Source organism: Gekko japonicus, unplaced genomic scaffold, assembly GCF_001447785.1.
Source record: "Gekko japonicus isolate JY-2015 unplaced genomic scaffold, Gekko_japonicus_V1.1 scaffold127, whole genome shotgun sequence".
Lineage (NCBI taxonomy): Eukaryota > Metazoa > Chordata > Lepidosauria > Squamata > Gekkonidae > Gekko > Gekko japonicus.
In genome coordinates this window covers 1,815,922-1,843,685 of record NW_015170891.1, presented here as the reverse complement: position 1 = coordinate 1,843,685, position 27,764 = coordinate 1,815,922, and the positions used below count along the sequence as shown (strand labels likewise).

General features: G+C 48.4%; 1 protein-coding gene across 2 annotated transcripts in view; it reads left to right on the top strand.

The window, feature by feature from the left end:
- Nucleotides 1-613: 613 nt before the first annotated feature.
- The window catches only part of DAB2IP (DAB2 interacting protein), a 94,300-nt gene continuing 67,149 nt past the window's right edge, over nt 614-27,764 (top strand). For both annotated transcript variants that reach the window (XM_015418431.1, XM_015418430.1), the window contains exon 1: nt 614-669. The gene's annotated coding sequence lies outside the window, so the exon portion shown is untranslated. The remainder of the gene's footprint in view (nt 670-27,764) is intronic.

Genomic DNA, 27,764 nt, shown 5'->3' with positions numbered 1-27,764 from the left:
GTTGTGGCTCTATCACTCTCGTTGGTGTTTGTGGGGGGGGGGGGGGATGAAGGAGATCGATCAGTGGCTGCTACTAAGTCCTGGTACCCAAATGAAGCCACCATGTGCAGGAGCAAGGTAACTCTGTGCACCGGTTGCTGGGGAATGCAGCCTCTCCACCCACTGCTGGTAGACCCCCCGGGACTCCGGAGGAGGCCTCTGCTGGACGCGGTCTGGTCTGCAGCATCCACCGTGGGGGTCGTCGTGCCAAGCAACTGGCGCGGGCCGGAGAGGCTGCCGGACTGGACGGGCCTGATCCAAGGGGGCCCTTGAGACTGACGGAGCCGCGCTTCGGAGCAGCTGCCGAGCGCGACGCCCGGCTCGGCCTTCAGTGCAGAGCGTAGGAAGAGGAGGAGCGAGCGGCGCGAAGAGGCAGCCCCGAGGCGCTTTGGCCTTGTGAACCGGCTCGGGCAAGCGGTGTTGCTTGGGAGGGAGGAGGAGGAGGAGCCCCAGCTGCCGCTGCCCGGGCGGGAGAGGGCGGCGGGCGGGCGGCGAGCTGCGCAGAGGAGGGAGAGAGCAGGCAGGGCCGGGCCGGGCTAGCCTCGCCTGCCTTTCTCCCTCCTTCGTGGGAGCCCCGCGCAGCCTCGCCTGGGACCGGCGCCAGAGGAGGAGCGATGGGGGCCGGCCGAGGTAAGCGTCCTGCTGCGGCACGGCCGAAGGCGGGGGTGGGGGGTGCGGGGCGCTGTCCACACAGGCCGGGGGGGCGCGCAGTCCCTGCTGGAGCCCCGGGGAGCCGCTGGTGTCTTCCTTCCTTCCTTCCCGGGCTGATCCGGAAGGGTCGGGAGGCTTGGCCGGCCCGCCCGTGACTTCTGGCGCCCGCTCCCAGTGCCGCCGTCGTCTCCGTCCCCGAACGTCCGAGCCGGCCGCCGATTTCCCCCCTTGCGGCTCCCTTCGCATAGTCCCGTCATTTGGGCTTTCCCCGCAACTGTGCCTGGCATGTATTGGCTGGAAAACGGGGTTGAGCCAAGGGTTCCGGCGTGGTGGACTGCTTGTCACGCTGGCATCTGGCTCGGGGCAGCCGAGCCGCCCTGTAAGACATGCCGGATCTGCCCGAAGGGGCACTAGGAGGACCGTCACCCTACTTTCCCCAGCGATCAAACCAGAGAGCTTGGAAAGCAGCCCCCCCCCCATGAAGGCAAGAGTGCTTTCTCCCTCTTTGTTAATACGACCTACACCTGGTATTCAGAGCCTCAGAGGTAGACTGCCTCTGAATATTGACGTTCCATTGAGCCGTCGTGGCTGGCAGCTGTCGCTAGCTCTCTTCTCACCAAATCTCTGTAATTCTCTTTGATGACCTGGGGAGGTGAGGTAGGCGGCCCTGCCATTTTTGAAGGGTGTATGCCTCCTCTGTACTTGAAACCTCTGTGATCTTTGGGCGGCTCCACATGGTGCGTGTTGTGTTATTATAGCAGCTTTTGAACTAGAGATTCATAAATCCTTTGGCTCTGCACAGGAAAGGTATGTGTCTAATCTGTGTTAACACTGCTAGAGATATTCTGATACAGACCCAGATAAACTGCAACGCAAGCCTTTAAAAGGCAACTCAACCTTGAATGTCGGCCTATGCGAGTAGAAATACTTGAGCTTGCTTTGCTTTGTGTTTGGAGGAGCCCTGCTGCTTACCTTCCCAGTTCCTCTTTCATACGCTTAACAACTTGCACTACTTGCTCTTATGATACCTCTCTGGTCCCCCTCTCTCTCACACACACACACACCCCTTCCACGCATATTTGAGAGCAAAGTGGGGATTCCAGTAACCTTTTTTCCAATCATGGAACCCGGAAGTGGAAGTCAATCCAGATTCAGGGCTGCCTGCAAAGGTGTGCAGTCAATCATCCACATGTGAGTCAAAGGACGCTGCCTTTTCAAGGGCTGAGACAGTCAGAGGGCACTCCTAAGCAGGTCTCCTCGGAATCCTACTCAGGTCAGGTCAGTGAGCCTTACTTCCAGAAAAGTGTCCTTAGGATTTCGTTGCCAAAAACATAACTTGAGACTTTTCCCTCTTATTTTCCCCCTGCAGAACATTGTGCTGGGGGGGGGGGGACCTTCCCGATCACTCGAGCCTTTACTGGGTGGCCTTTGAGTGAGCTGGCCATTATCTTTGTTTTTTGTGCTCTGATTTGCATAATTGTTTTATTTGCTGCCCCCAAATAAGTAATTCTTGGCTACATATTTATTTGCTCCTAAGGTTTTCTGTGCTATTTTAAAAGTCTTAACTGCTGCTAGATTTATGAGGTTTGGGAGTTTGATCAGTTTGTATTGATTGGCAATTGTGTTTTGACAGGCTTTTTAAATAACTGTTTTGTATTTTAGAATGTGTGTATGCGTGTGAGATCTGTATTCTGCCAAGACTTTTGGCTGTGCCAGTATGCAAAGAATTTAAATAATAAGTAAAAGTCTCCTTTTTATTGTTGTGCCCTCTCCCCTTGTCTGTCACACTGAAAGTATACCTTGATGCTAGTCCACCATGCCTGATGCCCATCTGGTGGACATGACAAACGAATGTGGAGCCAGTGTGGTGTAGTGGTTAAAGTGTTGGACTAGGATCTTGGAGATCCAGGTTCGAATCTCCACTCGTTCCATAGAAACTTGCTGAATGACCTTGGGCCTCTCTCTCTCTCTTTCTCTCTCTCTCTCTCACACACACACACACACACACACACACACAGAGAGAGAGCCTGGCCTACCTCACGGGGTTGTTGTGAGGATAAAACCAAGGAGAGGAGAATGATTTGGGTCCCCATTGGGGTGAAGGGCAGAGTATAAATAAAGTAAGTAAATAAACTTGAACCCCGAACTCCCTGCCTTATACTCTGCTCACTGCTTCGTGCTGCCATTGATTCAGAAATGCTCCAGATGTAGCATCACTTGGGAGGATTTAAAAAAAATGCCCCAGGCCTTTGAGTGCTGAAATGGCCATCCAGGCATCTCTCAGCACTGTTGGCGCAGCAGAAGCAAAGTGGCCAGGCTCCTTTCTATTTGTCCCCGTTAGTGTCATCTTGTTCTTCGGGGGGGGGGGGGACATTCTAAGCTAGCAAAAACTGAACCCTATTACTGTAACGTGCCTCAGCAATGGAGTTGGACCCGATTTCCAGCTGTTTTCAAGATGACATTGTTGCGACTTCTGAGCCGATGTGGCTTGAAGCGGGGGGGGGGAGACGACGGTTGTCTTCAAGGCATCCATTTGCTGACGTGATTCTATTATCCCTCAATTTCTTGGCTGCATGCTCAGAGCAAGCAGGCCAAAAGGAAGTCAGAGAGGGGGAGAGGAAGAGAGAGAGAAGCATCCAGACGACGGACTGTGGCTGGTCCAAGTGACTGGTCCAAGTGAGAGCCATGCAACGTGTAGTGTTTGTGTTTCCAAATGAGCAGGGTTTGGCCATGTGCACTCCAAATGCCTCAAAGCATCGACTTCACAATCATCAAAAGGTGTGATAATTAATATGAATGCTCAGCATTTCTGCGGCGCTTCTGAGTATTCAAAGCTGGCCCTGCCCATCCTCACAACAACTCTGTGAGGTGGGCTGGAGGGGTTACTCCCCCCCCCAAACTGCAGATGGGAGGCAGAGAAAATAAAGATGTGGCTGAAGCTCTTTGGTGCATTTGTGGCTGATGCGAGACTTCAGGTGTGCAGTCTGAACATCCCGGAGTGATCCAGGCACAGTCCCGTGGGACCTTCCTGTAACTCATGGAGGGGGGAGCTTCCTTGTTTTGCAGATGTTAAAATGGGAAAGTATAGTTCATTGGGGGTATGCGTACATTGCAAATGTAAAACTAGTTTTCGGGGTTCACGTCTTCCCCAGGAGATCCTACTTGCCTTGTTGTTTAGAGCTACGTTATGCCCTGGGTGATATACAGGACGTAGAAGGAATACAGTAACCTCTGGCCTAGAGTACAGACATTAGATTAAGGATGGCCAAACACTGGAACCTGAACGTTAGGAGTTTGGAGGGTTGTTTTGGTGCCATCTTGGGGTCTGCCCATGGCAGGCAAAAATCCAGTAGGTGTAGTTTCTCCCCTAGCAGGAAGATAATGGTGGGGAGCAGAACTGCATTGCCTGAATTCCTATCTGTCTGGCACATGTTGAAGGCTGAGGAATCGCTGTTTGTCAAAGATGGCAATCCTCATGCACACCTGGTCTTGAGCTATCAGCACTTTTTCTATGAGAAGGCATTACCAGTCAGGGGCGCAGGTGCCTGCAGAGGGGATGTGTGTGTGGGTTGCCTGCCACACCCTCCGCTCAGCACTTTGCCATCAGGTCCTGGTTCCTGAGTGTCCTTTGGCAAGGTGGTGTTGGTGGTGACTCTTTGGTTTGAAGTATGTACCTCTGCCATATTAAAGTGACCCAGCCCATTCGGCATTCTGCCATCCGTAAATTACCATGCTTCGCCTCTCCTCCATCCCTCCCTCTCACAATCATACAGCAGTGCACCCACTTATGCTGTCTTTTTGACTGATGGGAAACTGAGGCTTGGAGGCTGTGGCCTGTCCAGATCAACCCCTGGTGGTTCATGTCCTAAGTGCGCAAAATAGCTCAAATGCATTGTGTGCTGGTAACTGAACTGGGATGGGGAGGTGTCTTCCCAGCCCACTGTTGTCTAACAAGCCCCCTACACTGGACCTCTGGCTGACCAGGGATTTGAACTTGCCTCTCCCTGCCTTGCAGTCTATCTCCTCCAATCCCCATGTAATTTGAGCCAGGCTTGAGTCATGTTTAGCTTTGGGATGGACAGAGCCTTTGAGCATTTGCAGAGTGCATACTACTCTCTGTGTATGTACGTACTTAGCGTATTTTCATCCTGCTCTTTCTCCAAGCAGATCAGTGCAGTGTGCATTGCTTTCCAGGCCTCTATTTTATCCTCACAATAACCCTGTGAGGCAGGGTGGGCTAAGATTCTTGCCCAGCTTCACCCAGCATGCTTCATAGCAGAGTGAGGATTTGAACCTGGGTCTCCCACATCCCAGCACAACACACTGTGACCTTGCTGGCCACTCATCTCCACATCTGAGAGATCAGGGCTCCATAGCAAAAGGTTGTGGCTTTTATGCAGGCCATGGCTTCAGCACTTTACTGTTGCTAGATGAAGCATATTGCTGCTGACATTGTCATAGGCCAAAAGGAGTCTGGTCCAGTTTGCGGACAATGCTGTGCATTCTCTGCCTTCACATTCCAAACCCCCCCCCCACCCTAAACTCTGGGCTGGTTTGCATAATTTCTTTTTAACACTGCTTGGTTTATGCTGCAACAGTTACTGATTTGCATAATACTTTTTTCATACCACAAATGATGGGGAAGTGTAAAGAGTGGTGTAGCACACTGATGTGCACCATGAGGACCAGAAACATGGCTCCCCCCCCCCATAATGAATGCCAAAAGCCCAGTTTTCCAGTGCCAGAGTTTTAATCGGCATTGGCCATGTGTGTACCTTTGCAAGCCATGAGGTCTAGAAGCTTTCTTTGATTCATGTGTATACCTTTGCAAGCCATGAGGTCTAGAAGCTTTCTTTGATTCAGTGAGGACTGAGATTTCCCAGGAAACGGGATTCTGCTTGCGCATGCACCCACACATTCAGAGTCCTAGCTCTAAGTCTTTTGCAACTGTCCAAAGCGGGGAGGCTTGCTGAATATCTTTTGGGGCTTGCCAGGGCTTTTGGCTGCAGCGTGGATTTCAAGTGGAGTTGTGGCTTGTGGGTAGGACAGATGTCCTTGCTGAGACTGGAGGGGGGAGGAAGCAGGGCCCCCGAGTTGTGGCCTGCAGCTGCCAGCAGATTTATGGCAGAGAAGAAGGAATGAGTGCCAAAGTAATAAAACCAAAATGACTTCAGCAGTCGCCTTTAAAAGGCAATTGCCTCATCGCACAGCCCAGACAACTGGAAGTACCTGCCAGTGACTTCTTTTTGGCAGCCTGGTGTCAGTGTTTGTGTCTTCTGATTTTCTGGGTGCTGAAGGTACAACAAATTTCTTCCCTTGGGTGACACGACTGGAGATCAGCATTTGAGTCCAGTGGCACCTTGAAGACTGACTAAGCTTTATTCAAGGTATGAGCGTTTGTGTGCACGCACACTTCTTCGGGTACATTGAAATGGAAGTTACCAGTCCATACACATAGAGGATGAGCAGCAAATTAGCATACAACATAATGAGGACGTTTTAACAGATATAAGGACCACGTGAAAGCTCACACCTTAAGGAAAACTGTGTTGGTCTTCAAGGAGCCACTGGACTCAAACTTTGTTCTACTGCTTCAGACCAACACGGCTGCCCCACCTGAATGGGACGACTGGAGACTCTCTGTTGGGATTCTTTTTGAGTAAGTCAGCAAAGTTTTAAGAGACTGAGTCCATGGTGTGTTTAAAATATAAAAGTTTACTATAAACCTAACATGGGAAAAGGTACACAGGATATGAAACTAACAAAGAGCTATTATGCCTACATCCTTGCAGCTAAAAGGTAAAATGGGAAGAGCCGAAATGGCGTCTCCTCCTCCAGTCAGAACAAAGAACGGGAGGAGAAACCAATATGCTAAATACTTGACACCTTGGTTTCCAATCAGACTAGCAAATTAGCTCCAAAGTTCCCGGGCATCCTATTGTCTAAGCTAATTGGTTACAAACAAACATGTGACTTAACAAACATTATTAACCCTGTAAATGCTGAAGTGTTTTGACTTGTAACACCCAACACTCTCTCTTATTTGGAAAGGCCCTTTGCAGGGGAGGGACTGTAGCCCTGGTAGCATCTCCAGTCAAACAGATATGGAGACGGTCTTTGGACACAGGAAGCTGTCTTCGGCTGAGTCAGATCCTTGGTCTTTTGAGGTCAGTGTTCCCTACTCTGACTGGCAGCAGCTCTCCAAGGTCTCAGCGAGAGGTCTTTCATGGCCCCTGCTACCTGATCTTTTTAATGGGTGAGACTGAGGATTGAGCCTGGGACCTCCTGCATGCAAAGCCAGATGCTCTGCAGCTGAGCCACAGTCCTGTGCTGCAGGAGTTCTGTTTGACTATCCACTTTTTAAAATTCTAGCAGACTGCTTTGGGAGAACTAAAACCCTAGAATAAAGGTCCCACAAGTTTCCGCTTGTTTGTTTTGCAAAAAGACTGACTAGCTACCCTTTTGACAGATGTTGGTAGGGCCTTTTCTCTGTCCAAGACCCTGCAGAGCTGCTGCCAGTCAGAGTTGGCAATGCCATGCTAGGTGCACTGGCAGTCTATTTTGGTCAAAGGCAGCCTTTGTATGCTTATGTTTGTTGGATCTTCTTCTCTCACACTGTCTCCCTTTGCCCTACGGTTCAGGAAGGTCGTCATCTTCTCTCATAGCTATGACACTCCCTCCTCCCCAGCAGTGTTTGAAAACAGTTGCTTGTATAAACCCTACAAAATTGTAGAGTTATTTTGTCCTAATTTATTCTGCATTTCTAATGAAGTCTTTGCTGTCAGTGGAAAGGGCAAGGACACTCAGACAACCCCCACCCCACCCCTTCGCACTGCTGCAAATTTGATTCTGCAGCTCACTTGGCTTTGGAAATGTCACCAGGCCCGTCTTGCTTCCAGCCGTCAGGGCTAGGAAGTGGCCTGCTTTTCCAGAACAGAAGCTGGGATTCTTAGGAGCCTGGATTCCATGCTTCTCTGTGTGTTCTTTTCCTGCGTGGAATTGCAGCACACGGATTGGCCTGGTTATGAGGTGAGGACTGTTTATGTATTTAGTTGTTCAGACCTTGCTTTTTTTCCTAGTGGGGATCCAGCGCAGCTTACAAAACCATTCTCTCCCCGCCCCCATGTTATTCTCACAACAACTAACCTCTTTGGTTTAGGTTAAGCTGAGAGTGTGTAACTAGCTGGAGGTCTCACAGCAAGTTTCCATGGCAGATTAGGGAAGGGATTTGAGCCTGGGTCTCCCTGTTCCTAGTTCGACCCTCTACCCACTAGGTCATGCTTTGCCAAAGTCACTGTGTGAGATACTTGCCATGCTTGGAGAGCCAGTTTGGTGTGGTGGTTAGGAGCGCGGGCTCTAATCTGGGAGAACCGGGTTTGATTCACCACTCCTCCACGTGCAGGTGCTGGTGTGATCTTGGGTCAGTCATAAATTCTTTCAGAGCTGTTCTCTCAAGGGCCGTTCTGGAAGGAGCTCTCTCAGCCCCACCTACCTCACAAGGTGTCTGTTGTGGTGAGGGGAAAGGAAAGGGATTGTAAGCCGCTCTGAGTCTTCTTCAGGTAGTGAAGGGCAGGGTATAAATCCAATCTCCTCCACTTCTGTGCTCTGCATCTGCCACCGTGCTCCGGGTCTGGCCTCCCTTGACCTTTCCGACCACAGGATGAAGCAAGTTAGTGGCCGGCTATGGTGCTCCATTTTAGGACTGAACAGTAGCCAGAGAGATGAAATAATGGCTTATTAGTTAGTTCTGAAGTCACACTGGAAGTAAAATGATGTAAATCCTACAGAATCAATGGGCAGCAGGTTCAGGGTCAGCAAAAGAAAAGATTTCCTTTAAAAAATGTTCTCTTGTTATTTACCTGTGGGATTTTCTGCTGCAAGGTATGGTGAATGCTCCTGACTTCAAGTGGGATCTGAATTCGAGGAAGGTCCTTCCAAGTCTGCTGGAGGGGCTTTGAAGGGTGAAATTCTGTTTAGGATTGTGCTGTGAGTTGCCTTTAGAAGAGGATTAGACAATTTCATGAAGGAAGAGAGGCCCACAGGCTAAAGGAAACCTCCATGTTCAAAGGCAGTGTACCTCTGAGTGCCAGAGGCTGAGGACAAACCACCGTGAAAAGTGGTTGCCCTGTTGTGACTGTTGAAAGACATCTGTCTGACTGTTGTTGGAAAGTTTGTTACTGCCTTGCGGGAGGTAGTCCGGCGGCGTCCACTCCAGCGCTGGTCTTTGAGGTTCCTCCTTCCGGCTGTTGCGAATTCATTTCCGGGCCTGGACCACTCACACTTCCACGCATGCTCGCGGCCTCCATCCAAGTAGGCTCCGGCCTGCGTTGCTCCGCCTCCGTGCTTGTTGGTCCGGCCTCCTTCGTTCGCCTTTCGTCTCGCCAGCCGCCATATACTTTCTGCCGCCGTTCACCGTTTCGCCGCCGCTACACAAGGGACGGTGCCCCCCCGCTCTATTAGCAGGTACCCATTTATCTAGTTGCCCTTTAACGGGCTTTCGAGCCGCTGGGTGGGCGGGAGCTGGGACGTAGGCCGGGAGCTCACTCCGGCCGCGGTGGGGCTCGAACAGCCGAAGCTGTTCGGCCAGATGTTAATGCAGGCTGCACTTACTGCCTGCGCCACCGCTCCCTTCCAGATTGTGCTGTGAGTTGCCTTTAGAAGAGGATTAGACAATTTCATGAAGGAAGAGAGGCCCACAGGCTAAAGGAAACCTCCATGTTCAAAGGCAGTGTACCTCTGAGTGCCAGAGGCTGAGGACAAACCACCGTGAAAAGTGGTTGCCCTGTTGTGACTGTTGAAAGACATCTGTCTGACTGTTGTTGGAAAGGGACCCTTGCCTTGATCCAGTAGGGTTTATATTTTGATATTCCTAAAACCAGGAGAGAGCAAAATATTTGTGTGAAAGCAGTCCGCAAGGTGCCAGCGGAGGCCCTTGGCAGAAGGCACGCAGGCATCCAGTAGCTTTTATAAGGTCCTGGCAGATAACAGCCACGGACACAAATTATGGCATTCGAAAGGTCCTCTTATCAGGCTTCAGGCTGTGGCAGACAACATGGCATTGCTTCCAGGAGCAGGCGTGGAAAGTGCCCCGTCAGCTTGGCAATCGGTGATTAATTTGTCGTGAGCGCCTTTCCTCGCTTCCCATGACAGAGCTCATAAATTCTCATCTGCTCTGCTGCTGCTCTCCGGCCAGCGGAGCTGGGTCGGAATTGCCCGCTGGCGGGCCACTGGTGTGCGGCATTGTTCGAGTGTGTGCTAGGCGGAGCAAGCTGATTCTACTCTGTTTGCACCTACACACACACATGCATTTGATGGAGGTAAAAGGGCACACCTCCATGGACAGGATCAATAGCATGGGAGGGGGAGTGTGAAACTGCAGAGTGCCTGCCTTTGTGCCCTTGCAATGGATTTTTGCAGCTCTGTCTGAAACTCAGGTCAAGAGACTTTCCTTTTGGAGAGACCTTCCAGGGGACAGAGACTGTGGTTCAGTGGAGCACCTGCCTTGCATCTAGAAAGCCCCAGATGGACTCTGCAGCATCTCCCAACAGAGCATCTGCCAGTAGCAGTTGCTTAGAAAGATTGTTCTCTGCTGGAGAGATGCTGTTGGGGGGGGTCATCTTTAGGAGTCTTGGGGCACTTTAAAGATTAACAGATGGGTTGTGGGTGAGAGCCCTCTGTATTCCACCAGTGGAGTTGCAGCTGTGTTATATAAAAGGCGGAAAAGATACCCGTTGTGGCCAAAGGGCCATGAAATGCTCAAGATCTATTTAAAGCTTAATTGTGTATAAGATGAGCACAGTGACCTTTCACTAATTAGCACATAATCAACAGGAACACAATTGCCTTAGCTCTGCTACACATCCTTACCCTGTGCAATGAGTGAGAACACCTTTATCTCGATTGAGACCTAGGTGTATACAATCAAAACAGCCTGATAAGTTCTAATTTGGCCATTCCATGCAGGAGCTTTTGAAATTCTCTTGTTGAGCAATGGCGAGTTTCTAGCCAGCAGCAGGGTTTCCTGGGAGGTTGCAGTGTTCTGAGTGTTGTCACTTTCCATTTCAGGTTTGGCCCTGTTTCAGATCTCTTTATTTTTGTTGTACATGGTCCCTGTTTGTTGTGAAACACATGGTGGTGCAGGTAGGGTTCTGTTGGGATTCTTAATTCAAGGTCGATGGTTGTACTGCAAACACAAGAGCCACACTTAGTAAAAGAAAAATATCTTTACTATAAAAACAAAATAAAACATGGGTGTGGTACTTTGGATAAAAGAAATAAATAAAAGGTTGCATACTTGCAGTTACTCTCAGTAATATATGCTAACAGCTACATCTTTCTATCTCTCTTGGCTTCTAGAAGAGAACTACCTCTTTGGTTCACACAAAGGGCCATAAACTTGTGACTACATTAATGCTTTGTTGTTGTTGTTGTTGAGTCGTACAGTCGAGCCTGACTCTTTGCGACCCCATGGACCAGATCACGCCAGGCTAGATCAAAGCATTTCTACAAACAAGATGTTAGTTGACCAATACAAAGGTTACAGGTCACTTCATTAGGGTAAACAACTCCCACAAACTTTCCCGCTGTTGAATACATTATGTAACGTAACATCCTGTTTGCTAACAAACAACATTTAACTCTGTAATGGCTGAAGTGTAAGCAACTTGCAATTCCAACAGGTTCCCAAGAGGCTCTCCCATCCAGGCACCAGCCAGATCCAGTACTACGTAGCTGCATTGTGTGACTAAAGATTTCCAACCGGCCATACCCTGGGGTCATGTATGATGATAACCAGGAAGCTTAGCTAACTTGACAAGAGAACTATTAAAATTGATTCATGGAGTCCGTTAGCCATGATAGCCCTATGGAACCTCTCTGTTCAGAGGCAGTGTATCTCAAAACACAGCTGTATGGATTCATTTTAATCCCGGTATGGCCCTTTGAATTCCCTGTAGCTAGGTGTTAGAATTAGTGGGAGTGTGGAATACGTGATTGCAGAACCCACTGTGGAATTACTGTAAACATCAAATTGGTCATGACTCAGCCCATACATGGGAATCGCAGATCATGTGCAGTATTACTAGTTGTTAAAGCAAAGTTATGTAATTTCCCCCCAGTATGGAATGATATATGCTGTAGATGAAAGGTCAGGCATCAGCATGCTTTGGGAGGCTTAGTGGGGGCAGCCAGCCAGGCAAGTGCAGCTTTTCAGAGGTTCTTAACAAGAAAAGCAAAGTACATTCAGACATTGACTAGAGCTAGGAGGGAGGGATGATAATTGTAGACACTGGACTGTAGCAACCAACATTATTTTTAGCTCTGCAGTTTTTGAATCTCAGCAACCATGTCCTTAGAAAGTCCACTGTCACTGTTTCTTCTTCCCATTACCAGGTGTGTGTGTGTGTGTGTGTATAAGGGGGCAAGGCAACTCTTCCCTGGGGGTACATACAGCTACCATGATGTGTCAGTTCCTCTTGTCTTATCTCTAATCACAAAGTCTGCAAGTTGAAAGTAGCCACCTGCCCTGGGAGAAGCTGAAGATAAGCTTGTAGGCCTGGGCTTGTAAAACTCCACTTCAAAGAACTGCACCCCCACCCTCCAGCCCAGATCCTGAACTTTGGACCTTGGCTCACTTTATCAGGAATGATTTGTTACTGGGTGAAGAACCCAAATTGCAGCTTCCGGGGCACTAATCCACATGAGGGGCAATTTCTAGGAAGTCCTACTTCCGGACCTCTGTGGCTGTTCACAAAATACTTATCCGAACTGCTGCGTTTCACCTACAAACAGTCCCGAGGCCCAGGGTCTCCAGACAGCTGCATGCACGTCGATCTGTTTGCTGAGATCTTGCTTGGAGGCAGTGTTCCCTCTAAGCTGAGTTAGTGTGAGTTAGCTCACAGTTTTTTAGCTTCCAGCTCACACATTTTTCTCTTAGCTCAGGAAGGATGGCTCCAGAGCAAACCAATTTATGCAGGAGCCAAATCGCTCGCTCATAACTTCAATGCCAGTAGCTCACAAAGTAGAATTTTTGCTCACAAGACTCCATAGCTTAGAGGAAACATTGCTTGGAGGCCTTTCTGTGGGTACTGTCAATGACCCGGAATGGGGTTGCCTGTGAGACATAGATCTAGAGGAGTTAGCATGCATCTGACGAAGAGAGCTGTGTTTCTCGAAAGCTTATGCTACAATAAAGTTTGTTAGTCTTAAAGGCGCTACTGGGCTTTTTACTATCTGTGAGACAGTATTCCTTGAGAAACCAGCTTGGCTCCCATGGTTGCATTTATTATAACAGCCTCCTACTTTTATTCCCCCCCCACACTTTAGGTTAAGTTTCTCCCTTGCTGGGTTGATGCTGGCTCACTTCTTCATACTGCTGCTATTATTATGTGTTCTTTTTGTTCTTTTTTGGCTATGTCTTAAAACGTAGTGATGATTGTTCAGTTTAATTAATGTAAGCGATTTCATGCTTTTAAAAAATCTAGCTGTAAGCCACTTTGGTTGGCCCTGGAGAAGTGGGGTATCGTTCTTACCCCCTGCTTCCTCCAAGGAGCTTGGAATGGGGCACACGTGGTTCTCCCCTCTTTTACTTTATCTTCACAATAACCTTGTGAGGTAGGTTAGGCTGAGAGTGTGTCACTGGCCAAGTTTACTCAGGCTTCCTTTGTAGTTTATCAGAGCTTTGAACACAGATGTCTCTTTAGTATCCAAGCCACTCCCTCATACTGGCTTTTTAAAATACATGTGTGTAAATGTGATTTTATAAATACATAAATGGTTTAATAACAATAATATGACTTCCTACATAACACATGATTCTCATGGTTTGGCCCAGCCTGCCAAGTAGTGAGGAGAATTCAGCCTTTCCTCTCTAGAGTTGCCACCTTTTTCTCCAACTGGGTGCCTGTATCAGTACGCAGAAATTTCACAGGCCTCATTTTTCTTCTCTCGTGTAGAGCCCGCAACAGACCACGCTTCAGCTCTTGGATTCCTGCTTCCCATGCAGTTACAGAGCATTTGGGGCGGGGGGGGGGGGGGGGTGAAACTGTTCCTCCTCTGAGTTCTCCATCACAAGAGATCTGAGAGACCCAAGTTTAAGACCCTGTTTAGCCTTAAGTTCATTGTGTCAGGTAGGCACACTCAGCCTAATCTTCCTCACAGGTGAGGATAAAATAGGCAGGAGAGAGAACCTGGTGTGTACTAGCCTGAGTTCTTAGGAATGCTGCTGCTGCTGCTGCTGCTGCTGTTGTTGTTGTTTTTGTTGTTGTTATTATTATTTTCACTGAATCGCCACACCATGTGGAAGGACGGTACAGAGGACAGGTTCCAGTTTCTCCACCGCAGATGGCTGTCTGTATCTCCCCCTCCCCCACCATCTGTGTGCTTGGTAGTCAAAGGAGCTGGCCACTGGCCGCCTGTCCCTTTAAAAGGCCCAGTGCACTGAGTTAAGAATATTGGCTTTGTTTAAAAGCAGCAAGGGATTGTTCCCAGGGGACAGCAGGCTGGAACCGTTTCCTGAGGCCAGAGGGAGCCTGGGCTTGGGGCCAACAACCAGCGTGCGGAGCCCAACTGCTCGCACCATACAAGGAGGTCTGAGAGCGAGCAGGCTCATTTCCTGCTTTTAGTGGGGAGGGGGAGATTAGGGAATATACCAGCCCCCTCCCCACCACGTTCTGGAAAAGGCTGGCAAGCAAAGATCGCCATGGTAAGTTGGTGCTTCAAGCTTTGTCCTCAGGAGTTTGAACTGTTCAGGCAGTGCAAGTCTGGCAAACTCTTTTTGTGATGTGAGGTGCACACGCCTTTCCATGTTTCTCCATCTCCCACAGTCATAAAACTCCAGGCCTTTTCTCCGTATTGCTTCAGGTTCTTGTTTGGCCCTTCTAACTTGCCTCCGTGCTTGAATTATTCTTACTTTCTATCGTTTATTATTTTATTTTTTTTGGTACTGTTTGCAAATCTCAGAGATCACATGTCTGGAAAGGGCTGTTCTGTTTTACAGGCCTCGCTGTGTTATGCACCAGATTCCTTCACTTTCTATCTTCGTGGTCATGCGAGTGATTCACAAGGCGAATGACTTGAGAGAAGAAGAAAAGGCCAGGCTTCCCCAGTTGGGCAAGGGGGTTAAGAGCTGCCTCTGTCTCCTTCTCTGCCATGTGCCGCACAGTCCTGGGCTGCTATGCGCCATGTGTGGTGCTGCTGGTTTGTCTTTCTAGGGTACCTGCTTGCTGTGTGGGAATATTTGTGCATAAGCTTTGACAGAGTGTTCCCACAAGTTGGTATTCACGAACTCTTCATACTAAGAAAGGAGATCTTAAGGAACTGAGTGATAGATGCAGAAGTTGGTTTGTGGCTTGAGCATACCAGTTCACATAATGTGAATTAGTTACACCCCCTCCCGACATAGTGGCGGGGATCAGATAAGCAGGAATTAAATATGATCAGATGCATCTCACCACACCAAGACAGTCATGCAGTTGGAGCTCAGCTGTAAGCAATATGCTTTAAACCTTTACAGAATCTTTGTGCTGGTTCCCTCAAGAGAGATGGAGGGAGTGTTGGGAGGCTGATATTCAGGCCTGCCTATTGATTGAATTGCAAGAGATTTAAAAAAAAATTATTTGTCTTTCCACTGTGAAACCCTTGAGGTGGCTGCACTTAAGCTCTTGGGGTGGAGGGAGAAGTAGAAATCTTGGCTGCTTAATTTTGTGCGTTTGTTGAGCGGTGAGGGGAAAGTGCTCTGAACATGTACAGAGATAGTTCTGTTGGAGATTCGTGTGTGTTTGTTTAGGAAAGGGGTATAGCCATATACGGAGCTGCGGTGGCTCAAGTGGTTAAGACGCTGAACTGCAAGCTGTGGAAGGTCAGTAGTTCAGCAGTTCGAGACCCGAGTTGCCGCATGACGGAGTGAGCTCCCATCTCTAGTTCCAGCTCCTGCCAACCTAGCAGTTCGAAAGCAAGAAATTGCAAGTAGATAAATAGGTACTACTTCGGTGGGAAGGTAAGAGCGTTCCGTGCGCCTTGGTGTTTAGTCATGCTGGCCACATGACCACGGAAATGTCTTCGGACAGCGCTGGCTCTTCGGCTTGGAAACGGAGATGAGCACCGCAACCCTAGAGTCGGACTTGACTGGCTTTCGAGCAAAGGAACCTTTACCTTTACCTTATAGCCATATACAGAAGAAGGGGGCTGATAGGGTGTGGCTAGAGGAAGAGAGGGCAGAGCTATGGGATCCAGAGTATCTGCAAGATACTTTTTTCTTCTTATCCCACTGGTTACTCTTTAGGACACTGTGATTCTCACAACCAGGACAGTGAAAAGATGGGATTTCCCTACCACAGCCCCAGTTTCACTGCTGGGGATTTTAATATTCTCTCTTCGGAGATGAGCACCGCAACCCTAGAGTCGGACTTGACTGGCTTTCGAGCAAAGGAACCTTTACCTTTACCTTATAGCCATATACAGAAGAAGGGGGCTGATAGGGTGTGGCTAGAGGAAGAGAGGGCAGAGCTATGGGATCCAGAGTATCTGCAAGATACTTTTTTCTTCTTATCCCACTGGTTACTCTTTAGGACACTGTGATTCTCACAACCAGGACAGTGAAAAGATGGGATTTCCCTCCCACAGCCCCAGTTCACTGCTGTGGATTTTAATATTCTCTCTTGTTTACAGAACTGAAATGGTTTGTGTTCAAGATCTTTCGTACTTCCCAGATTATGTTGCCTGGTCTTAACACAATTTCATTGCCCTTTTATGCTTTAAAAGGGGCAGACAAGAGAGATTTATGAAGGATTGTTCTGTTTGTGGTCTGTTAGTAGAAATCGCAGAATGGGTCTGATCTAGCACGGCTACTCCTATGCGTGCTAAAAATATTGGGAATAATAATGGTTTTAAGTTCATTACAAAATTTTCTAAACTCCTTTCCTTGGCTGCTCAGGATGTTTGTGTAAATTATGAATAAGTAACCAAAGAATGGGATACGGGGTTGAAAGAGCGGATGCCTGAAAAGGACCTCAAGAGACTCGCCCATCTAGTCCAGGGATCTCTGTGGTTAATTTCTAAAATGATGTAGTATGTGGTCTCATGTTCATTACAGGCAGAGCAAAGGGCTTGTGAAGAGCTGGGATGAGGAACATGCAGAGGGAGGGGCGGTGTATAATTGGATCTCATGGTTGAGGGTCTTTCTTGGGTACAGTCCAGTTAATTTGTAGGATGTTATTGTTAGCCTGACAGCTGTACCATGTAGCTCATACAACTAAATACAGAGTTAAATGAGGGGGGGTCTAAACTGAGTGGAACTAAAGTTCAGCCCTGCCAGGAAGTTGCAGCCTTCGACCTGGAATCATTGGTGTCTGGCATAGCTCTGGCACAGCTCTGGCACAGCTGTCCTTGAAAAAGAGCCGTTTGTGTCAGAGTTCTCTCAGCCCCACCCACCTCACAGGGTGTCTGTTGTGGGGAGGGGAAGGGAGAGGAATTTGTAAGCCGCTCTCAGACTCCAAGTGAAGGGCGGGGTATAAATCCAATCTCTTCTTCTTCTTCTCTTCAATCCCAACTCCGTTTCAGGCTGACTGTAGTTCCTCTCTGTTGGGGATCTGGACAATGTAACTTTTTTAGCATGCTCATAGCTCTTGGCTATTCATGACTCAGTCTTGACCTTAAAAATAAGGTTTGGGGTGGCTAAGAACTCTTGATCTTTTCCTGACCCCAGTGCAGCCCCATTGTTTTTGCTGTCTTTTATAATAGCGATGCAAGTCACTTTTAGGAAAATGCAATTTTCTGAAAATGTCAAGTTGATCACTCCCCCCCAACTTCTTTTTTGCTTCCATGACTAAAGCTGTTTACATTAATTATTTCCAGCCCTCCAGAAAAAGTCCGTTTTACGGCCTAAGGAAGTAATTGGGGAAGATGTTGGCTGGCGAAGGGGCTTGGAGCAACCATTCCCTCGCTGAAAGGGCTTGCATTGGAATGAGATACGTTCAAACTGCTGGCAAAACTAGGTCATTCGGATATGGTGGGTGAGGAGGAATAAAATCTTTGGATTTGGAAGAAAGAATATTTTGTCTGGGGGATTTTTCAAATTGTACTGATCCCCGGCCTTTCGGGGGCTGTCAGTTTGGAGTAACTGAGCTAGGCAAGGCAGCTGTTTCCCCATTCCCATCACCACGGCCGATTCCGTAGTCAACAATAAATCAATATGCAAGGTGGGGGTACAGATTAAAAGCAAAGAGGAGCCGCAGGCTGCATGTCAGTCTTCAAGCTTGACATTTTCAAAAGTTTTGAGATAGATGAAGGCAGACACGGCAATTTCCCCCCCAGAACGGGCATCCTGCCCTGTTGATAGTAAGATGGAGAATTTTAGCGTATGCCACTTCTCCCATGACAGTGCCCTCTTCCTTCTCTGGTGTTCTGGAGGCAAACATTGAAAACGTATGTGGCATTTGACGAAGAAAGCCTGGGTTTAAGTCCTAGCTTGAGATCATACTGGCAGAAGAGCATCTGCTTCCCATGCAGGAGGTCTCAGGTTCAGTTCTTGGCATCTCCAGATAAAGGATCCTCAGGTGTTGGGGAAAGACTTTTCTCTGACTGAGACCCTGGAGAGGCATGATGGAGACAGTGTGACGGCTCCTTAGGTCAGCCATGAAGGTGACTGTGGATAGCCTTGGCCAGCTGCTGTCCTCCAGCCCAACCCACCTTACAAGGTTGTTGTGAGGAGACGATGACAGGGCGAGAGACACCCCTCTATTTGTCACCCCGGGTTTTTGACAGAGTCAGATGCTAGCCTGTCAGATAACGTAGCCAGGATGAGCTGCATTTCTCTTGCTCACTTAGCCAACAGCTGTGAACAGCTGTACTATCATGGAGAAGCAGGAAGGAGGTTACAAAGCCCAGACCCCAAACCTTCCGGGCAGGAAATGTGGCACGCCAGTGTCCAGTCCAGATTGTTAGAGCTAAATGTTATTAAAAAGAATACTCTTATGCCCTGCTGTGTCGTTGTCCTATGTTTTATAATAGAATGAGGGACTTGTGTTAGTACTAAATGCTGTGATCCTGATTCTTCTGCTGTACTAAGTGGAGAACAGCTCTGGTGACAGGGCAAAGCCTCCTTGGAGTGTACCGTGAATCATACCCTTTTGCCAGGGCAGGAGAAATAAAACTGGATTCATCCAACCCTGGATCTATGGACAGCTGATGTGGGAAGGGAGAAACAGCATTCAGGGATTAGATTGCCAGAGGATCCCCAAAGTTTATAGCATTCAGTGCTTATGGAGTCCCGCAGCAAGGCAAACAGGCCATCTGGGCTTGGGAAAAGTGCATGAGGAGGAAGGATTGGATCCAGGGTTCCCTCTAAGCTGAGTCGGTGTGAGCCAGCTCACAGTTTCTTAGCCTCCGGCTCACACGTTTTTGTCTCGGCTCAGGAAGGATGGCTCCAGAGCAAACTGATTTATGCAGCAGCCGAATGGCTCGTTCACAATTTTAACGCCAGGAAGCTCACAAAGTAGAATTTTTGCTCACGAGACTCCACAGCTTAGGGGGAGCGCTGATTGGATCCCTTCCTCCTTGTGTGCCCTTTGCTCACGAGACTCCACAGCTTAGGGGGGGCGCTGATCGGATCCCTTCCTCCTTGTGTGTGGTGGCTGGCCACATAGTGAGAGGCTTGGAGCTGAACCACCAACTTGACACTTCTTTATGGAGAGGCCCTCTGGGGAAACCAGTTTTTGCTTGAAGGCCATTCTTGTGCTCCTGCTCATTCCTCTACATTGATTCTCAGAATTCATCTAAACGTGGGCCAGGCTGTTTGGATTCCGCAAGGCTTTCGGTTGAGGCGGCGGATGTTCGACCATTCTGGCCTTCCCTGTTCACGCCCCCCTCCCAGGGCCCTGCTGCTTAGGACTTGACACTTCTTTATGGAGAGGCCCTCTGGGGAAACCAGTTTTTGCTCGAAGGCCATTCTTTTGCTACTGTTCATTCCTCTACATTGATTCTCAGAATTCATCTAAACGTGGGCCAGGCTGTTTGGATTCCACAAGGCTTTCGGTTGAGGAGTTGGATGTTCAACCATTCTGGCCTTCCCTGTTCACGGCCCCTTCCCAGAGCCCTGCTGCTTAGACAATATTACTTGGGCACTGGAGCTTTTATTCACCTGACACAAGGCAAGGGTCCTTTCTGTTATTGTTTATTGTGCCATCTGTTGTTTTATCGGTTTTATCGCTTTTATTGTTTTATGAATCTTGTGTTGTAAGCTGTCTTGATAGGGTGGGGTATAAATTTAATAACAACAACAATAACAAATTATCAGCTATGATGATGATGATGATGATGATGATGATGATGATGATGATGATGATGATGATGATGATGATGATGCAGCTTGTGACCCAGTGTGGGGCAGTCAGTAGAGTGCCGGACTAGGACCAGGTTCAAATCCTTGCTCTCCCACGAAGCTCTCTGGGTGAGCTTGGGCCAATTGCTCACTCTCTCTCTCTCGCAGTCTAACCTACAGCTCAGTATTGTTCTGGAGACAATTGGGATGGAAGGGTGCATGAAGCTGCCTGATACTGGAGAGCCATGCACTCTGCCCTGAGCAGCTTGTGGGAGAGAGGGCAAGATAAACACCAAATAAACATTTTTGCAGGAAGCAGTAAGCGCAGACAAGTAGCTCTTAGATGATTCATTAAAAATAAATTAATTCCTAGTTTACAAAACCGTAATCCTATTTGATCGGTGTTGTTCAGCCCCACTTTTCTCTCTTAAAATTCTACGCACTGAATGGTTTCTATGAGGGTTTATGAATGTTTAAAAATTGCTTTGTTGGTCCCTCAAGTAATTTGACGAGTTTGTCAGCTATTGATTTAAAAAAAACAACCTGGAATTATTCAAGATCCAGGATGGCTCGGGGAATTAGATGGAAAGTTGCTGGGGGGGGAAGAGGGAGGGGTTATTCCAAATGTGAGAGGAAGGAAGAGGTAGGAAAGTAAATATGTTCTCAAATAGTTTCTGAAAAATCCATTACAACTGTGAAATTAAATTGAAATGAGATACTTGGCGACGGGTCTGTAGAGCTACGTGTCGGGACTTGGGAGGATCAGGATCTGTGTGTTCGTGCGCTGCAAGATCTCTGTCCCTCCAAATACCCCAGTTCCGAAGAAGCAGTTGCCATCCTCCTGGGGTCCAGAGAAGCAATAAGGTGTGTGTGGGGTAATGTGTCATGGATTGTCTGTGTGTGGGGGGAGGTGTTAGAGAAAGTTAGGAGCCGTTGTAGCTTAGTGATTAATTTGGAGCTCATAGAATACAGAATTCAAACTTCAGTTTGGAGACTGGAAATGTGTTGAGGGTTCATGTTCTGTCTCCGCAGTGTTTGTGTGTGAATGCACCTTCCTAGTTTGCGATTACTTCAGTTTGCTGTGAGATCTGAAGGCCGAGCTACAGGTTTCAGGAAACTAAGGCTTCCTCCAAGCCATTCTTCCAACCTGAAACATCTTCGGGGGGGGGGTCTTTGTCCAGTCCGTGCACATGGAGCCCCCAATGGGGCAAATAGTGCCCCAGAGACTGTTTCACATCTGGAAACTGCCATGGGGGGAGGCTGAAGCCCCCTGTGTCCCTGCCTGCCCTGATCCCAGTCCAGGTCACACCCTCACATGCCTGCGATTAAGTTCCCAGCACAAAATTTGCAAGACAAACTGGAGGACTTGGCTGGGGTGGGGCGGGTATAACATGTAGTTTCGATGAGCTCTGAATGGGGTTCAGTCTCATTAGTGGACTCCAGGAAGAGTCTGGGGGTCTGGCTGGATGCTGGAAAAATGAGTGGATGTGAACAAGATGCAATTTAACAAGAATAAGTGCCGAGTTCTACATCTAGGTAGCTAAAATGAGGAACACACAAACTGGATGGGGGATACACTTTTGAGTTTCAGTGTGTGTGAACAAGATCCTGGAGTACGGGTAGGCCGAAAGTTAAATATGAGCAGGCAGTGTGACATGGTGACAAAAAAAGCTAATGCAATCTAGGGGTGTATCAACAGAGGCATAACATCCAAATCGCATGATGTCATAGTCCCGCTGTACACTGCATTGGTCAGGTCGCACCTGGTGTATTGTGTGCAGTTCTGGAGGCCTCTCTTCAAAAAGGATGTGAACAGAATGGATTGGGTGCAGAGGAGAGCAACAAGGATTTTCAGGGCCCTGGAGACCAAGCCCTATGAAGAAAGGCTGAGGGACCTGGGCATGTTTAGTCAGGAGAAGAGGAGGTTGAGGGGGGACATGATTGTTCTCTTGAAGGATCTGAAGGGCCGTCACTTAGAGGAGGGCAGGGAGCTGTTCCTGTTGGCAGCAGAGGATAGGACTTACAATAATGGGTTAAGATTTCAGGGTGGGAAGGTACCAGCTGGATCTCAGGAAAAACCTTTTTACATTAAGAGTTGTGCAACAGTGGAATCAGCTGCCTAGGGAGGTGGTGAGCTCCCCCCTCGCTGGCAGTCTTTAAGCAGCGGCTGGACAAGCACCTGTCAGGGATGTTCTTTAGGCTAATCCTGCCTTGAGCAGAGGGTTGGACTAGATGGCCTGTATGCCCCCTTCCAACTCTGTGAGTCTATGATTCTCTTACCTTGGACAAGCAGGTGTCCACAGTTGTGAGGCAGGCTCTTTTCTATCTATGCCCGGCCTGTCAGCTAGCCCCCATTTGTCTCGGTCAGACCTGGCCACAGTGATTCATGCCATGGTCACCTCCAGAACAGACTGTTGCAATTCAGTCAATGTAGGGCTGCCCTTGAAGGTGCTTCGGAGACTTCAGGTAGTCTAAAATGCAGCTGCCAGGCTTCTGACCGGAACAACTTGGTCTTCACATATGCAGCCCATCTTAAAGCAGCTGCGTTGGCTGCCTATTGGTTTATGGGTCAAATTCAAGGTGCTGTTTTTGATTTTTAAAGCCCTTAAAAGGTCTGGGACTGTCATACTTGAGGGACCGCCTCTCCCCTTGACCCCCCCCCCCCCGGTGGCTGCAGTCACCATTTCATGGCCTGCTGGTGGGGCCAGGCCCTCGGGTCGCCCGTTTGGCATCTACCCGGGTGAGGGCTTTTTCAGTCATATCCCTGTCCTGGTGGAATGCCGTCTCAGACGAGACCCAGGCCCAACGGGCCATCCATAGGTTCCACAGGGTTTGTAAGGCTGAGCTTTTCTGTCAGGCCTTTCCTGGTTGAACTTGTTTCTGGGACTTAACGATGGATCCACCATTATTAGTTGTGAGTTGTTTGCTTTTTTAAATACTTTGTATTTTTATGCTTTTTAACTATATTTGTTATGTTTGTTTTATATTGTTGTGACCCACACCGGGCCCCACTTTGTGGGGGAGGGGTGGTATATAAATGGAAATAATAAATAAATGAATGCTCTGAATCAGGCAGAATGGTTAGCAGCAGAAATGGGGAATTGTCTTCAGAGTATGTTTTGGAATCCGGGTTTGAAGTGGATTGGCAAGCCCAGTTGGGAAGTATTCCCTGGTTAGTGCTAACCACAGCTTGTTAGATTTGGACATCCTGGCAAACTAGAGTAATTGCAGACCTGGAAGCAGAAGGATCTGAGTATGTCAGTCTGTAGGTTGTTTCCACACTCAGATTCTGATCTGAACTGGTGCGGAGAGTGTGCTGTGAGTCAGAATGTCCTGGGTAGAAATCAGAACTCGGGCCCAGTGAGGTTCTTGGTCTCATCCTCCCTTCCCCACTCTTACCTGCAGTATGGGAATCATTCTGACTTAGTTTTACAGGTTTATTGCAGTAATTCCAAAATATAAACTGACGTACACTAGTGTGCAGTGAATACACCATGGGAAATATAAGGCTTCTGTGAGGCCAAAGCCTCTGTAAAAGAAAGCTGCCTGCTATATCCTTGCATGATTCCCTAATCAGCTTCTGCCACAGAAGGAGGTTAATTCTGCTGCTTCTCTGTATTAGGTGTGATTGGATCATTCAATTACTTCTGATTCCGAGATACAACATAATTACCTATTCTCAGAGGAGGCTTCCCTGTGCTTCTCTGCATGAGTCATTGTTCTGAACTGGCTTCCATCCAACTGAGTTATTGAGATAAGCTGTTTTTATGAGTATTCAAAGCAATTTAGCTCACCTGTGACAGTTCTTACATGCTGAAACATTTGAAGATTATGTGGCTGAAAACAAAAGTAACTGATTTCCTCTGTCTTGGTGTTTATAGCTGGAGCAGCTCAGAGAGAGAGAGTGTGTGTATGTCGCTGTGCTCCTGGCCTAGGAGCTTCTGCTGCTGTCCTGGGTGAGCACACAGGTATCAGGTTATGAGGCTGTGCTACCTCCCTGCTAGTCATCAACCCAACTTACAGCTTGGTGGCTTTTGACCATCCACTGAAAACCTCACTCAGGTTTCTTGGTTATTGGCTTTGCTGCTGATCTCAATGGCAAAATACGCTAGTGTTTTTTAAAGAGGGAAGAGTTGCAACAAATGAGTTGGGCTGAATGGCCTCTGCGGAAGCAGGCTAATTGCTAACAGGTGTGTCCTTGAGCCGTCTTGGGTTCACCCAGATGGCCCCTGCTGGTGGAGGATGAGGTCACTGCACACAGGGTTCCAATCTGGCTGCTTGCTTCCCTGTCTTCCAGAATTGTTCGCCTTGGGCAGCAAAGGAACTGTAGTTCTGTGGCAGAGCACCTGCTTTGCATGCAGAAGGTCCCAGGTTCAAGCCCTGGCATCTCCTCTTGGGAGAGTTGTGGCTCTGCGTGTGTCCCGGCCAGCCAGAATAGACATTCAGTAGGATTAGCAGTCAGCTAGATGGTCCAGTCTCTGTGTAGGGCAGTGTCCGGTGTTCCTCTTGGAATCGGACTGTGGCTCAGTGATAGAGCAGCTGCTTTGCCTGCAAGAGGGTCCTGGGATCATATCCTTTCCATTTCAAAGGCTCAAGAGCAACAGGTGTTTGGGAGCATTTACCTGTCAGAGCAGTGCTGAGCTAAACAGTCACAGTCCAAATGCAGCTTCAGCTGCTCGCAGGCAAAAACTCTGTTCTTGTGCTTAGTTGTGGAGCCACCAGCTTTGAGTGAAGAAGATCCCAGATTACTTTCCCCAGTTACCTGGTAGCAGGAAAGACCTGAGACCCTGAAGAACTTCTGAAGTCAGAGTAGATGGTTTTGGACCACATGCACCAGCAGTCTGACTTCAGGGTAAGGCAGCTTCATATGTTCAACTTGCCTTCAACATGTGTTTAGCTTGCCAGATGGATTCAGGCACACTCAGGTCACCTCCATGGCCACAACTTGTGTTGACTTGAGGGCTTCATATGTGCTGGAGATTGAGGGAACCTCCTTAGTCTGAAGCAGCATTCCTCAGACGGTTGATCCTTCAGGATAAGAATTGCAGACCTGCATTCCCCTCTTAGGCCTGAAAAGCTTTACTTTTGAAATGTGGAACAGTAAGAACTACCTCCTTTGTGTCTGTTTGGATGAGTTTCCCAAGCAAGGGAGGGATCAAACCCAAAGCACTAACTCCTGCAACAGCATAAGAACCAGCCCTGTGGCAGGTAATTCTCCAGCGTCTCGACTTCAGGAGTGAACGAATGATCAAATCACACTTAATTGAGAAGTGGGACGAAATTGTCACTGCCGCCACTCTGGAGGCGGCTGGTCGTAAGAAAGCGAGGGCAGAACATAATTGAGAAGTGGGACGAAATTGTCACTGTGACGGCTGGTCGTAAGGAAGCGAGGGCAGAACGGCATGTCCTGCAGAGACATGACACACAGTCTTCTGTGATGTCACTGCATCAGGAGTGATTGAATGAACTACTCACACCTCAAGCAGAACTGCAGCAGATTTATACGCTCCGAGCAGAAGTTGGCTGGAAGGAGACAATAACAGAGCATGCAGAGAGATGGTGGGTAACCTCCTCTGTGAGTAGTAGCCTTTACTTATTTAATTTATCTCAATGCACACTTAGGGAATTACTAGTCTGAAGGGATCCAGCCAGAGTTGCCGTAGGTTGTGTATTACATTTGCTGTGCCCAGACAAGCTGGATTCTGCCAGCTGCATACATTCATGCAAATTATAATTGCTAACTGTAGATAATGTATTCTTCTGCTGGCCCTAAGGAGGATTTCAGAGCCAAGGAGTGGCACTGGGGGGAAAAAGAGAGGGGTGCTGAAATGGCCCTTTCTGTTCAATTACCTTTTCCCACAAGCATCTGGACCTCTTTAGTATAGGTAATAGACAACAAAGGGACAACATGATAGAAGTTTATAAAATTATGCATGGGGTGGAGAGAGTCGGGTGGGGTTCCCTCTCCTGTAATGTAAGAACTTGGGGTCCCTAGCGAATTAAAGGGGTAGTAGGCAAAATGGACTTCCCCCCCCACATAAATATTAATATGTGGAATTTGCTGCCACCAGTTGTGGAGATGATTGCTGTCTTTGAGGGCTTTAGCAGGGGCATTAGACAAATTTGTGGAGAAGTCCATTGACAGCTGTTGTTCAGGATAAATAGAACCTCTGTGTTTAGAAGCAGTCTACCTCCAAATTCTAGATGCTGGGAACAGGCAAGCAACAGAGCAGAGCAGCCACTTTTCTGGGCTTCCTGGAGCCTTTTGGCTGACCACTGTTGAAAACAGGATGCTGAGTTAGATAGACCTTTGGGGTTGATCTCTTGATTCTTAGGAGAACACCAAAAGTAGAGGCGGTTGAGACCGCTGGGAGAACTAGGAGATGGGAACAGAGAGCAGAGGTACTGCAGAGGTGATAAAGTTTACCTAATGATTGGAAATAACGGGTCAATTTCTCTGGCACGATCAATTAAGGGTTCTCCTGAGGTCCAAAAAAGGCCACCCTTGTGCCACGGTTTGCTGGTCTGCAGACAGAATCTGCTTATGCCTCAGACTCAGCTGCTGCCTTTCTAATTTGATTGCTGCTGCTCACGTTCCTGATCAGCTGGCACTGTATCCCATCCACCCCACAGGCGCTCGCAGAATTTGATGGCAAGATGAGCTCTGTGTCTGGAGTTAGAAAAAATCTTGTCAGGAATGATTCTCATGATTCCTTAATTAGGATTCTTTTGTGGTGGGTGTTTTTTAAAATACACCCTACGTGTTGGCTTTGAGGAGGGAATGCACAGGAATGCAAATAGGAGCAAGGCCGTGCCCAGATCTGCTCTGAATCTAATCATTTGCAGGTTTTGCTCTTGTGTATTTACATTTTATTGTGGCTGTTCCTGGCCCACAAATAGCCCAGGCTGGGTATACTAAAACCAAACTTCTACAAATTGATTTGACTATGCAAATTAAGCATGCCAAAACCAATCCCTGGGATTGGCAGGCAGTATGAAGCCTCAGGATTGGCCAGGCCCGGTATAACGACCAGGAGGCTTGGCCTTCTGCCCATGTTCTGGTTGACAGGGCAGCTCCTCCTGCTGTCTCTAGTGACTTGTCTCCTGGCTCGAGGGCTCAGACTTCAGGATTGGATTGGGGTGTTTTGGCAAGGATGCTGAGAATTCCCACTCACTGACCCCTGCCCCTCCCCCCAAAGTCACAGTTTCCAGGATTCCATGGGAAGGCAGCAGTGACTCAACTTGTTTAACCTCTGCTTAAGCTTGTGATGCTAAAGGAAAGCTTGAGATTGTCACCAGTTAGACAAGCTGTTATGTGAGTTTCAACGGCTGTTAGAAGGAAATATAAGAACACAAAAACAGCCCTGCTGGATTAGACCAGTGGTCCATCTAGACCATTGAGACCCGGGTGCCGCATGACGGAGTGAGCTCCCATCTCTAGTTCCAGCTCCTGCCAACCTAGCATTTTGAAAGCAAGAAATTGCAAGTAGATAAATAGGTACCACTTTGGTGGGAAGGGAACAGCGTTCCGTGCGCCTTGGTGTTTAGTCATGCTGGCCACATGACCACGGAAACATCTTCGGACAGCGCTGGCTCTTCGGCTTTGAAACGGAGATGAGCACCGCAACCCTAGAGTCGGATTCGACTGGCTTTCGAGCAAGGGAACCTTTGCCTTTACTTTTACCATCTAGCCCAGCATCCTGTTTCACACAATGACCAATCAGCTGTCCTAGAGGACCAACAAACATGGCATAGAAAC